Here is a 12,550-nt window from a genome sequence, read left to right on the forward strand (position 1 = left end):
TTATTCCTTTTTTAAGGGATGTTGCTTGGAAACTTGTTAACAATTTATCGTCTTTATTTTCTCTAAAATCATTCTTAGTACATTTTAAAATGAATAAAAATGTAAACATAGCTTTGGTCCCTTATTTCGGCCACCTTTATTCTCATCTTCCTTGCCCTTCAGGATTTCTTCCAATATCTTTTTCACGTCATCTCGTTTGTCGAAATTACATTTCCTGTTTTCCTTTGCATTGTATAATCTCTAGAGCATATAAAAACTAAAACTTCATGGAAATTCGAGGAATAAAAGAAGTGGCCGGAATTCCAAGCTGGCCGGAATTTGGCACACTTACTCTAGATATTTTAACTTCAAGTAAGTAATAATTATCGCAGTAAATACGATTTATAGAATGACCGCCTTGAGGTGGTCTTACCTGATAGGATAGAGGGTTAAAGGGTTACATAGATGGTAGAAGTTCCTCATAAATTTAATTAAGCGGTAAGAATAAATTTCATTTTTTTAAAGAGTCCAAGAAAACTATTTAAAAATAAAATTTTGCATTTTTTGATAATTAATACACCGACAGCAATCATAACTTCGCTACTCCCTGTAATTAATAAAGATAAAAAATGTTAATTAAGAATTTTATGTATGAAAAATAATCTTATTATCGAAAACAATATTTAACAATAAAACTGCCACAACTATCATGATTCATAAGCTTAAGGGTATCCGTTTTCTCATTGTGAATTTTAATCTTTCTGAAATTACTGAAATTAATCCAGAGTTATATCTTCACCATGCTCTTAATGCCCTGTAAGTTAATGAAATTTTGGACAAATTGCACATATTTTAGATGCCAAAGTGCCCAAAATATTTAATGAGATGCCGCCTCTCGAGAACACTCACGACAAAGGTGTGCATTATGCAGCCAATAAAAATAAGAAATATTGTCTCTTAAACCAACAACATGCATTTCGTGATCGAGATGACTCTCTCGCTATAAAATGCTATTCTTTCTTGTTGGGTGATTGAAAATGCCAAAAAAAAACCGCTGTATTTAATCGTTTTTGCATGAAGATTTCTGGCTAAAATATATTTCTGCAATTTTCATAAATTAATAATAACATCTCTGCGTGTTGCACAATTGTCTTTCTCTTCAATATTTGCGTTGGTCTTTATATCGCGAGTGCACCTCCTTCTTTCATAATTATTATTTTTTGGCCTAAAAAAATTTATCAAATTTGCATTCCCGCCACGCAATCTCTTGATGATTTCAGCGATATATTTTCTGCATGAATTTTCAAGTGGAAATTGCTTAGCGCAGTCTTGTCTCCAACTGAAATTAGATCAAATTGCTGGGTTGTATGCGCTGAGAAGTCTCTCTTGTCAATTGATTAAAATGCGTACTCGCGTTTATTCAGCGAATGCAGGTGAAAGTGAAAGGAAACTTCCAAATGATCGCAATTGCGACCTTCTCACAAAGTAAGACATATTTCATACCATAACAACCTGCATTCTGCATGTATAAGAGTGTTCAGAGTAGCCAGAAGCCTTCCATCATCCATTTCGATACACTTCTTCTCGCAAAACTCAAACAATATAAGTGCTTTTTTTTATTCCCGCTCTTAATCGCAGTTCTTCAGAGGGGCTAATAAATAATACTCCCTCTGTCTCAAAAAAGTCGTATACATTCTAAGACTAGTACTAGCAAACGTACGACTTTTTTCGGGACGAAGGGGGTAGTACAAATTACATTATCATAAAACTAAAACTAACAACGCCCCATAAATATTTCTAGGGAATAGGGCCACTACAACGAAGCTAAAGACTTTAGACCAGGCCCCTATAGAAATTCAGACTTTCAATTTATGGAAATTGTAATTTCTTGCAATAACAGAAATTCAGAATTCCTCTTATAGAGCCAGTTCTTGTAAGATCAACCGAAAAATATGTTTGAGCCAAATCCCTCCATAAGGCATATCTAAAGCAAAGGTATGGCTTAGACAGACCTATACCATAAACAGACTTTACGGCTTAAGCCGAGAAACAACTTATTCGGAAACTGATGGAAATGTAGTCCAATCATTATTTTGATTATAATCTCGTTAAGCTATCTCTCGGCTTAAGTCGTAAGTGTGTCCAGCACATAAATCGGTCTGGGGCATAACTTATGTGCAAAATACTATTTAGGATTTTAAAATAATATAAGAATATAATATGCAATTAAAACTAAGCCATCTCTATCATCTGTATTCATCTTTAGGCGTTGTCTAAAAAAGAGACATAACTGGTAAGGATGGACCATGTACAATTAATACACCCAACGAAATTCAGACAGATTCATGCCATGAAATTTACAATTAGTTTTCTGAGAGAGAATAGAAGATTCTTGATTAGTCTGTATTTCCTACGAATTTAAATTCAACAGAAAACTTGTAGGTATTACTATCCAGTAAATTTTTAAAGGTTGTTGTCGATTAAATACGAATTAAGGGTTGAAACTGCTATATAAATTGGTTTTAATAGGTTCCCACCCGGCAAATTCTGCAGAATTCTGCAGAAATTCGTCAGATTTGAATTACTAACTGCCGAAAAATCAGCAGAATTTCTGCAGAATTTTGTTCTAAGGTGGATCCGATCGTTTTATGAAAATTCTGCAGAATTTTCTGCAGAATTTCTATAGAAAATTTTAAAATTATCGGCAGAATTTCTTTAGAGTATTTAGATGATTTGTACATTTCTTCTACCCTTTCTAATGTTTCTAAACATTATTTTAACTATATAAAAATATGTATTTCAATTTATTTAAAATTCAATTTTTATTCAACAATTTAAAGTGAATACTCTCTTTTTTTATAATATTATTATAATGTTATAATACAATATTATTAAATCAGTCATAATAGAAAATACGAAGGGAAAGGAAATGGTTAGAAAACACGAAAGAAATTCGCGATGCTCACGAAGTCGCACGACTATCCCGAAGCCACACGAAGTATCCGATTGAATGACAAGAAACGTTAAAATTTCAAAAGTGCAGAATTGCAGATCGAAGTTTTGCTGGGTGGTTATGAGGATTATGAGATGCTCCTAAAATGTGTATGAGCGTGAAAGTTCATCTATAAATATTCTATAAAGCAGCTATTTTGCTCCTATTTATTAATTTATTTTTAGCGCCAACAGTTTAGAAGAACTACACTTCAAATTTACTGTCCAAAAAAATGTTGGCTTACAGTAGACTTTCACTCAATCGGCTCTTTTTCAATCGGGCGACAAATTTTATTAACAATTTTAACGTTTAATTATAAAGCTAATTCGCTCAAATTCGCTGTAGTTCTTCCTATTTTATCGTGATTCTTTATAATTGAGCGCTTTTTGTGGAATTTACAAAGGCATTGACACTCAATTCTATCGCTAAACCGGGTGCCATTTTGCCTCATATTCCCGATTGAGAGAAAGTCTACTGTACTGTTTAGGTATATTTAAAAATTATTTGACAAATTATCTCCCAATGGTAGACAAATATGAATATTCTGTGTGCACAATCCGTTAGATACTCTCTCTAATGGCGTCTACACACTAGTAATTTCTTTAAAAAATGCCTTTAAAAAAAATTTTCCTCTATCCTTGTAGGCAGAAACGTCAGAATTTTTTAAAAAAGGCCATTTTTGATGAAAATTTCTACTAGTGTGTAGACACCATAAGTGCATAATTCCGGGAACCTCTGTAAAACGTTTAGGTGTAAACAATTGCCGTTAGAGGACGTATATAGGCTTTGCACTACTACACTCAGCTGTCCGGTATCGGGCTCTTCGATGTAAATGACAGCTGTCAAACACTAGAGAAATTCAAAAAATCCATCTTCACATATTATTTATGGATTTTTCTTTCATTTTCAGTCTCAATTATCTGGATGTTGGACATCAAATTGTACTATTTATCGCCTTTGACTATTTTAGTACTTACTTTTACGATTTTATTAGTACAGTGCCCGCTCTCTAATCCGGATCGCCGTAATCCGGACGAGTTATCGACGGTTACATTTAAAATCATTTTGAGGTTATGTATGCACGAGTATTCAGCAATGAAAATGAATTATCCTGTGATGTTTTTGTTTGATAATAGCATAGAATTCTTTAATTATAACTTTTTAAACTTCATTAAAACTTTTATTCTAATTTTTGGAAAAAAATCTTGTATTATATTTTCGAGACGTTGAACAAATTCAAAAAAAAATATTTGGATTACGAAGCGGACATCTGTCATATTGTCTCTCAATCATCCGGATTACGAAGCGGGCACTGTACTTATGTTCATCACAAGATATAAATATTGAATTAATCTATATTTTGCTGTGTCTATTAAGTTAATGACACTAATGACCATTATGTACAGGGGATCCCGGGATTTTGCATATTTTCGGAACTGATTTGCATAACAATTTGCATAACTCTGGAGATTTCTCTTGAATAAGTTACAAAAACGCCGTAATGTATGCATAATATTATTGGTGTGAATTTCTTGGACTATTTCCAGCGCCAGCGGTTCATGGGAAATGCATTTTATATTTACCGAGTGAAAAATATTTGCATTTAGGGGTATTTCAAAACTGATTTGACAAATTAACTTTATTAGTAATAATAGTAAGCTAGTAATAAGTAAACCGCCGGGATCCTTTGAACGGATTTGCTCGGAAAATAAATTTATTACACATTTCATTTTTATACTAAACTTTTATGGCTATGTTCATATCGCCTTACTCTCTCTTATCATATCAGTTCAAAAAGTATAGTATACCCTTTTTCTGTTTCCTATTAAAATCCTATATGGGAGTGGCTTATATATAATGATGCAGAATTCCAAAATGTTCGCCTGTAAATAAAATTTAAGGGTATGACTGCGATTGTGAAACCAAAAAGACGAATTACAACACTTTGAAAAACTAAAAAATAAAATTTTAAGTAGCCGTTTCTTTATAAAGGGGCGTGACTTAAAATTGCTTTGGGCTGACATTCTTTATCTCACATCAAATTATGGCATTGTAAAAGAGCTCTGGATTATATCCTATTTTAGAAATTATAAACCTTTTCATTCCTATCGAGTGTTAATTATCCCAAAGCATAAGCGCAAATGTTAGTTATGTGTTTCTATGCTTCACAAATCGCTCTACTATTGCATAATCGCGCATTGTAATACAACTCACAACTACACAAGATGCGATGAAAAAAAAATCGATTTGCCGGCTCGATATGAGATGTCTAATTTAGTTCATGCTGTAAGTGAATTTTTTTGCTAGAGATTTTTTTTGAGTAGGTGGAGGACTCGTGATTCAGTCTGCCCCCCTTTTATGTATTTTTGACTCGCAGAAATCACTTAGTTTAATTCTCGGGAATTGACTGGGAAACTGTTTGTTTAAGGCATAAACACGGATCTTAAATACCGGCAAAAGTAACTTTTTTTTCTTCTTCAAGAGTATGTTCTCACCATGTCTCCAATTTCGCGGGCTTTTTGCCGCCCCGCCTTTTAGCAGTTCGATACACCGACTATGCAATGATCATAAAATTGTGACAGATATTGGTGCATGGAGCAATTAATACCAGTGTTGAGGTGCGAGAGACGAGCAAAAAGATATTTCCCCTAAAGCGAATTAATTGATGTAAAAATAAACCAACAAATGTCGAAAAGTATCGCCCACGGAAAACAAAGTTAAAAAAGACATTTAACTCCAGGGAATAAGTTGAATTCTTTATTATTAAATGCAATTATTGATTTTTTTGTTATGATCTTCTTTTACTCCCACTCACTTCCAAATTCTATTTAGTGCCCTTCTTAGGAAACCACTTGGGGTAGCACTAACTCCTCCCACATTTCTCAACAATGTCACTGCTTTTTCTCAATCGCAATTGTTGCAAATTTGTTGACGAGGAACTTTCTCTGTGACTTGCGTTATTATGACGAGTTAAACGCCCACTCGAGCATGGAAAATGCTAGAAAGTGATCTAAAATTGGAAAACAAACAAAAGCCTAGCAAAAGAAAATGTCAGTGTTCTTGAAATAATATTTAAAAGCGACCTAAAAACATTTTAAAAGCTCTACACTAAAGAAATTTAACAATAAAGTATATCTTTTATCATTTATGGAAGTTATGATTTATATTAATAACGATTAGACACGCAATTATTAATTGGTAGATTGCACGCACTATGATGCAAGTATCTCGAACAAATCCTCTTTAGGTCGCCAAAAAGTACCTAGCATAAAAGTTTGGATAGTTGCATCCCAGAGCTTTATTGCACTTTCTTCCACGAGGCATGGGGCTAATAATCCCTTACTTGTAATAAGGAAATAATAGTAAATAAATGTCTACATTTTACTTGTGAGAAGTGCTAGGGTGACATGATAATTTCTTTTCAATTGTATCGACAGTTGATTCTGAAAAATTGAAATGAGTTCTGCATTTTTTGCAGCTAGGGGGAGGTGGGGCTACATTGAGCTGTGGGGCTAGATTGTTATACGACTTTTTCGCATATTTCTAAATGAAACTGGTCCTTATAATTATTTTATTTAGATGCACAATTATTTTGTCTATCCAAATTACATCATGCTAAAACCCAGTTTACATTAGAAATATGCGAAAAAATCGTATAACAATGTAGCCCCACAGCTCAAAGTAGCCCCACCTCCCCCTAATATAAATAATTATTAAGAGTCGAATTCTTTTAAGAACGGTACAATAAATGACTGATTATGTTTAAAAATCCGTCATTCGCTAATTCTGACAGGAAAAGTTTCATCGATTCGTATTAGCCAAGCTCAATTTATTTTTGTTTTTTTTTTTACTTCTTAAGGGGTTATGTGGGTCGCGCATTCTAAGAAAAGCAGCATATTTACTTGACATCTTCTTTCAACATAATAAACAAAAGTTTAATTCGAGCTCTTAAGAGCATATAAAAGTATAACATTTTAAATACAGTTTCTGAAACTTTCATTTCAAAATTTTATAAATTCAGCCGTTGGCACCTGATTTTCGGAATCAGTTTTTGAAAAATTACATCGTTTTCGGTGGACAAGATTTCTCATTTATTTCCTGTTTGCTGATGAGTTGAATTCGTACTTGAGCGGTAGATTTTTTTTTTATCTTGTTTACAACTTATTTCACAAGACCAAAGCTGGAGTAAAATACGCCGTAAATTGTATTTTTTCTATAAAATTCTGACAAAATCCAAATTTCATTTTAACCTACCTTTAAAGTACGAGTTTAATTTACCAGTTAATAGGAAATATTTAGTTTTTTGATTTTTGATAAATACTCTCCGAAAAATCTTGTCCACGGAAAAGCATGTTTTTTTTTCAATATATTTTTTCCGAAAATCACGTCCCAACGGCTGAATTTTAAAGAATTTTAAATGAACATTTTAAAAAATATACCTTAAATGTTGTAACTTTTATATGCTTTTGGCGCTGACACACCTTTTCAATTCAGTAAAATTTAGTTGATTGGAATATTACATCTTACTCTTTCAAACTAAATACATATGTTTATTTCTTTCTGTCAAATAAAAATTGCAATGTCAATTTAAATTTCAATTTCAATTTCAAATTTCATTTGACAAAAAGAGACAACTATATCTGATTTGAGTTTGAAAGACTGAGAGGTAAAATTTCAATCGATCGAATTTTACTCAATTGAAAAGGTGTGTGCCAGCGCCATTAGCAACTTAAATTAAAATAAATTTTTTTATGTCGAGTTCAGAATGTTTCCGAATGTTTCAGAATGAATAAAATTAAAAATTCACTACGGATTTTTTTTTGTAAATTTTACAAATTTTAAGCAATTTGATTATATTTTTCGAGATTTAAATCTACTTGTCCAAAGGATCATCGCTAACTTTGACCCTTTATAAAATTTTGTTGTAAGCAATCTAACACCTAAAGCTTAAACAAATTTTAGGATAGTAAAATTATTACCTCTGTTCAAACTTAAACTTTGACAAAATGGAAAATCTGAATATGCAGAATTTGCAATATTCTGAGAAAAATGTTTAATAAAAATTCTAATTTGTTCAGTAAAAAAAATTATTTAATGTTAAGCAAATTCTGCAGAAAATAGTCAGATTTGAAAATGTAACTGTAGGAAATTCTGCAGAATACCTTTTTTAAGTTAACTTTATTAAAAAGTAAACTTATTTGTATTTCTTTTAATTCAGGTTTTTTGCAGATGAAATTCGATTTAAATTGATTTTCATGACTCTGGTAAAACTTTAGATCAGATAATTTTAATGAAATCAAAATTCACATCCCTTTCGTTCTCAAACGTTTTACATAATGTCTCAATCTTTCTTACTTTTTTTTCTTCATAACGTCACATCAAACTTAATTTGGGTTTATTTAATTTCGTTTACGACAGAATCGAATATTAATATGCAAAACATTTGAAAAAGAATAGAATGTTTCAATTACAATTACTATTTTTGTTGACGGAGTTGTCCTGTTCAACTCCCTTCCCTTGCAAGCCAGATCCTCACTGGCTGGCATTGCTACACTGAGAGAAATTCGAAAAAGTTAAAATAACATTCCGGAAATTTTAATTGTACTCTGCAGTAGGGGAAAGTACTCTTCCTTCGAATGTTTATGCCTTCGAATAATGTGAATTTTCTTTCATTTCTCCTAAGAGATTTACACATTTCTACTAAATATTAGATAGCCTATCATCAATTATTGATAATTACGTGATAATTGTATGCAAGTTTCTTTAGGAAAAGTAAAAGAAAATTCACATTATACGAAGGCATGAACGTTCGAAGGGAGAGTACTTTACCCTATTTATCCAAAATCGGTGTAAATATTACCCTTTGTTGGTGTATTGAGGGTCAAAGTAACCCTTTTTCATGTTAATTTTACTCTTAAAAAAGTGTAAAATTAACATTAGAAAATGTTGATATATTTTTACACCTAAAAAGTGTTAAAGTTATGAGGAAAAATGTTAATCGCACTCTCTTTTTTTTCTCAGTGTAGATTCTACCAGATCAAGTCAGGTTAATCTTGGATTTTTGATTTCTTTTTGCCTATTATTTTATATGTCCTTGCTTGTAACTTTCTTTTCTCTTTATTCCTCTAATCAAACCATGTAAGAGGAGCGGACCCTATCAGCTTTGATTAAAATAAATAATAATAATAATAATTTAATAATAATAATAATAATAATAATAATAATAATAATATTTTTTTTCATGATTTTTTTTATCTAAAAGGCGTGCGGACGCATCTTGGTACTCTTTGGACGACACATCTTTTCAATCAAGAAAATTTCATGAAACCAAAATTCACGTCCTTTTCATTCTGAAACAATTTGTATATAGGGGAAATGCTTCTAATTTTGTCCAGTTTCTTATTTTGGACACTTTGAGGATAACATTGGACACTAAAAATAAATTGATTAAAATGATGGATTTTTATTCCAATATTTGATGAATAATGAATTCTATCTAAATATTTGTTCTTTTTGGAATATTTTAACACTAAATACGTTAAAATTTGAATATGATTTGAGTTGAAATTGCTTTGTTGAAAATTCAGTATGAGCAATTGCTTACGAGAAATATGACAGAACTTCGTGGCTTACTTCAGTCTTATTTAGTTTTGGTGAAGTACTAACAAAGTTTGTTCGCTGTTTTTGAGTGATATTATTGAATATTCATTGAATATTGTGTTGATTCACGTTACTGATGATTTGTACATTTGACCTGAAGTGAGATTTGCCTTGTGAATTATATTTTTCGTGTGAAAAATGGGAAATTTTTTAAGACATTCACCAGTGAGGTGATGATTCTTATTTTGGACAGGTGTTTTTCTCACGAAATTTCGTGAAGTTTTAGCTTTTGTGATGACTAGGTTGGACAAATGCCTGGAGAAATGAAGGAGCATCATCTCTACGAAAGAGATGCAGTGAGAAATGCCTTGAAAGGCTCCCGGAAAGGGCAGGGAATGAGCGAATCCGCACGTACTTGGAGTACCGAAGTCAACTCACTTTAATGAATGATATGGAAAGTTTCTGGGCGTCTGTGACATTCCACGTTTCCCTTACATGACCAGGAAGAGGACTTGGTAAGATTGGTTCATGAAATGAAGAACAATGGGCATCCTGTTGAGGCGGATTAGCTGTCCAAATTTACAGACAAGTTGCAAAAATTAATAACCAAGTTGTCCAAAATAAGAGTCAAATTCACCTCTACATATCAATTCATTTTTAAACGTATTAAAACTAATTTTAGTAAAAATGAGATGATAAATAGCTTGCCAAGTTTCTAAACAATCCTTCTGAAAAGAGAGTAACAAGAAAAGTCAATTAGTATTGAAAATATGGCACTTCAAACTTAGGATATCGATGCTTATATGCAGACTGTCCAAAATTATAAGCACTTCCCCTATTTATCCTACTCTTTTGCGGTCTTCTTCTACTTTGAAAGACCACGACAAATTCAATTTAGTTCAATCGAATTTGGAATATTTATGAAGAAGTGAGATCGACATAATGGAAGACTTTAGAGAAAACAAGGGATATGAATTTTGATTTCAAACTTTTTTCTTAGATTTTTGGTAGATTTTACGAATACGATTAGCCTTTATTTGCATTAATTTGTTTTCTCGAAAGTCTCCTCAAAGGTTAATACTGATCGCAGCCAATGCAGCCAATTAGTTTCGAAATATTGTTTTTTTGTGTTCGATAAACATTGATTAAAATAAAATGCAATCTTTTCAAGCTAACCGCTCCTTCTTTGGAGTTTAGACTTTTATCTTTAATTTATTACAACAATGCATCTTACTGTGTTATCACACTTGCACATTAAAATTTTAATATGATTCACATTAATTGTCGCTGGTGAGAGTTCAAATGTGTAATTTGTGTGTTAGAATCATTTTATATTCAAAATTTGATCTATTTGTTGATAAAAAGGTAGACTTGGCCCGCAAAATTTGATATAAATTGATTTATAGCATTAATGCGAAAAATTAATGCGATTTTCTGTTTAATTTTTTAATGTGAAAAATATTTATGCTTTAGGTAAATTTAAACTTATTTTTGCAGGCCAAGTCCACTTCTTTATCAATAAATAGAAAAACCCCAAATATTAAGCGACTCAAAGACACAAATAACATATTTGGACGCTCACAAGCGACAATTAATGTGAATCACATTAAAATTTTAATGTGCAAGTGTGATAACGCCCTTACAGTGTTTTTAAAAAATGAATTAAAAATAAGCCATTAAAAAACTGAAAGCCACTCAGAATTTGCAAATTTTATCGATTTTAATGCCGATTAAGCCAAGCACTGGATGATTTTAATGATCACCATAAAGAGACACCTTTTATGCCTAATCTGATTTGAGCATCTACAATCTTGGATGCCTCCAACTCTGCTCCCTGACCAAGTCTTCAGCTGTCGGCTCGGCTGACTGAATTCCTCCGCAAATCACCGAGAGAGCCAAGAGAGCCGAGTGAGAGAGGTATTTAGAACAAAACGTGAAGAGTTTTTGGCATCTGGTGGGCACTCTCCTGGCCAAACGACAGGTTTTTCGCTTGAGCAAGTACCGTTACCTGGGCTGGTGTGCAGTACTGTGGGAGATGGTGGGGACACCAGCAGCGAAAAAGACTCCCCAGAGAGGGGATCTCTTGGAGTCAGCTACTCTCTGATTCTCCTCCAGAGTCAGCAGTTGTGGATGAATCTCGAGCGTGGTCAGACACTCAGCGTTCAACGGCGTTTTTCTCTGTTACTGGTTTTTTTTGTACACTTATCTACCTCTCTCTCTCTCTATCGACCAAGAGACAAAAGTGGTTAGTGAATTTCTTGGCGAGTTTTGTGAAAATTCCATCGTCACACCTCCTCAAAAAAAAAAGAAAAAGAAGAATTCCCGTCAAAATCGTGGCAAAATCTTTTACAGTTCCTTCTTTGAAGTTTGTGCGAAAATTGCAGAAAATCCTTTATCAGAATTCGGTTAAACGGTTTTATTCGATGCATGAAATTGTGTGACAAGTTTTTGACTTTTGTGCGCTGGATCATCTGTCAAGTGATTCTTTTTAGAATAACGGTGCCCCAACAGTTTTTCATAATCTTGTCGGCCAATGTGGCGATTCAGTAATTTTTTGGTTGAACACCATCTTAAGTCACTATAAATAATAAGAGTACGTGATTCGACCATAAATTCAGTGTAGAAAAGCCCCATCAACACTCACCATCGTGTTTTACACGTACATTGTTAAATATATTTGAAGAAGTGAAAGAGAATTTTATAATATTTTATTTCACTTTTCATTTCCACTGCACAAAGACAGTGAAATTCATACCTGTATGTTAACATGAAAATGCAGCTTTTTCTTTCTGCGATTTTTTGTTTTTTAGCACAAAATGTTGGCAAAATGCAGAAAAAAGTGTGAAATTGGACAGTTTTGTGCAAAAAATTGTGTTGCATCTTCATTTTACGTTTATTACAAAAATTAAATAATTAAAATGTGAAAATCCAGGACAAAAAAGTTTTAATTACTTGTAAAAGGAGGTTTAAAAAGTGCAA

General features: G+C 32.5%; 1 protein-coding gene across 2 annotated transcripts in view; it reads left to right on the forward strand.

The window, feature by feature from the left end:
- The first annotated feature begins 11,670 nt into the window (after nt 1-11,670).
- LOC129805911 (dual oxidase) overlaps nt 11,671-12,550 on the forward strand; it is a 57,361-nt gene continuing 56,481 nt past the window's right edge. For both annotated transcript variants that reach the window (XM_055854158.1, XM_055854157.1), the window contains exon 1: nt 11,671-11,816. The gene's annotated coding sequence lies outside the window, so the exon portion shown is untranslated. The remainder of the gene's footprint in view (nt 11,817-12,550) is intronic.

This window comes from Phlebotomus papatasi, chromosome 3 (genome assembly GCF_024763615.1).
Source record: "Phlebotomus papatasi isolate M1 chromosome 3, Ppap_2.1, whole genome shotgun sequence".
Taxonomy (NCBI): Eukaryota; Metazoa; Arthropoda; class Insecta; order Diptera; family Psychodidae; genus Phlebotomus; species Phlebotomus papatasi.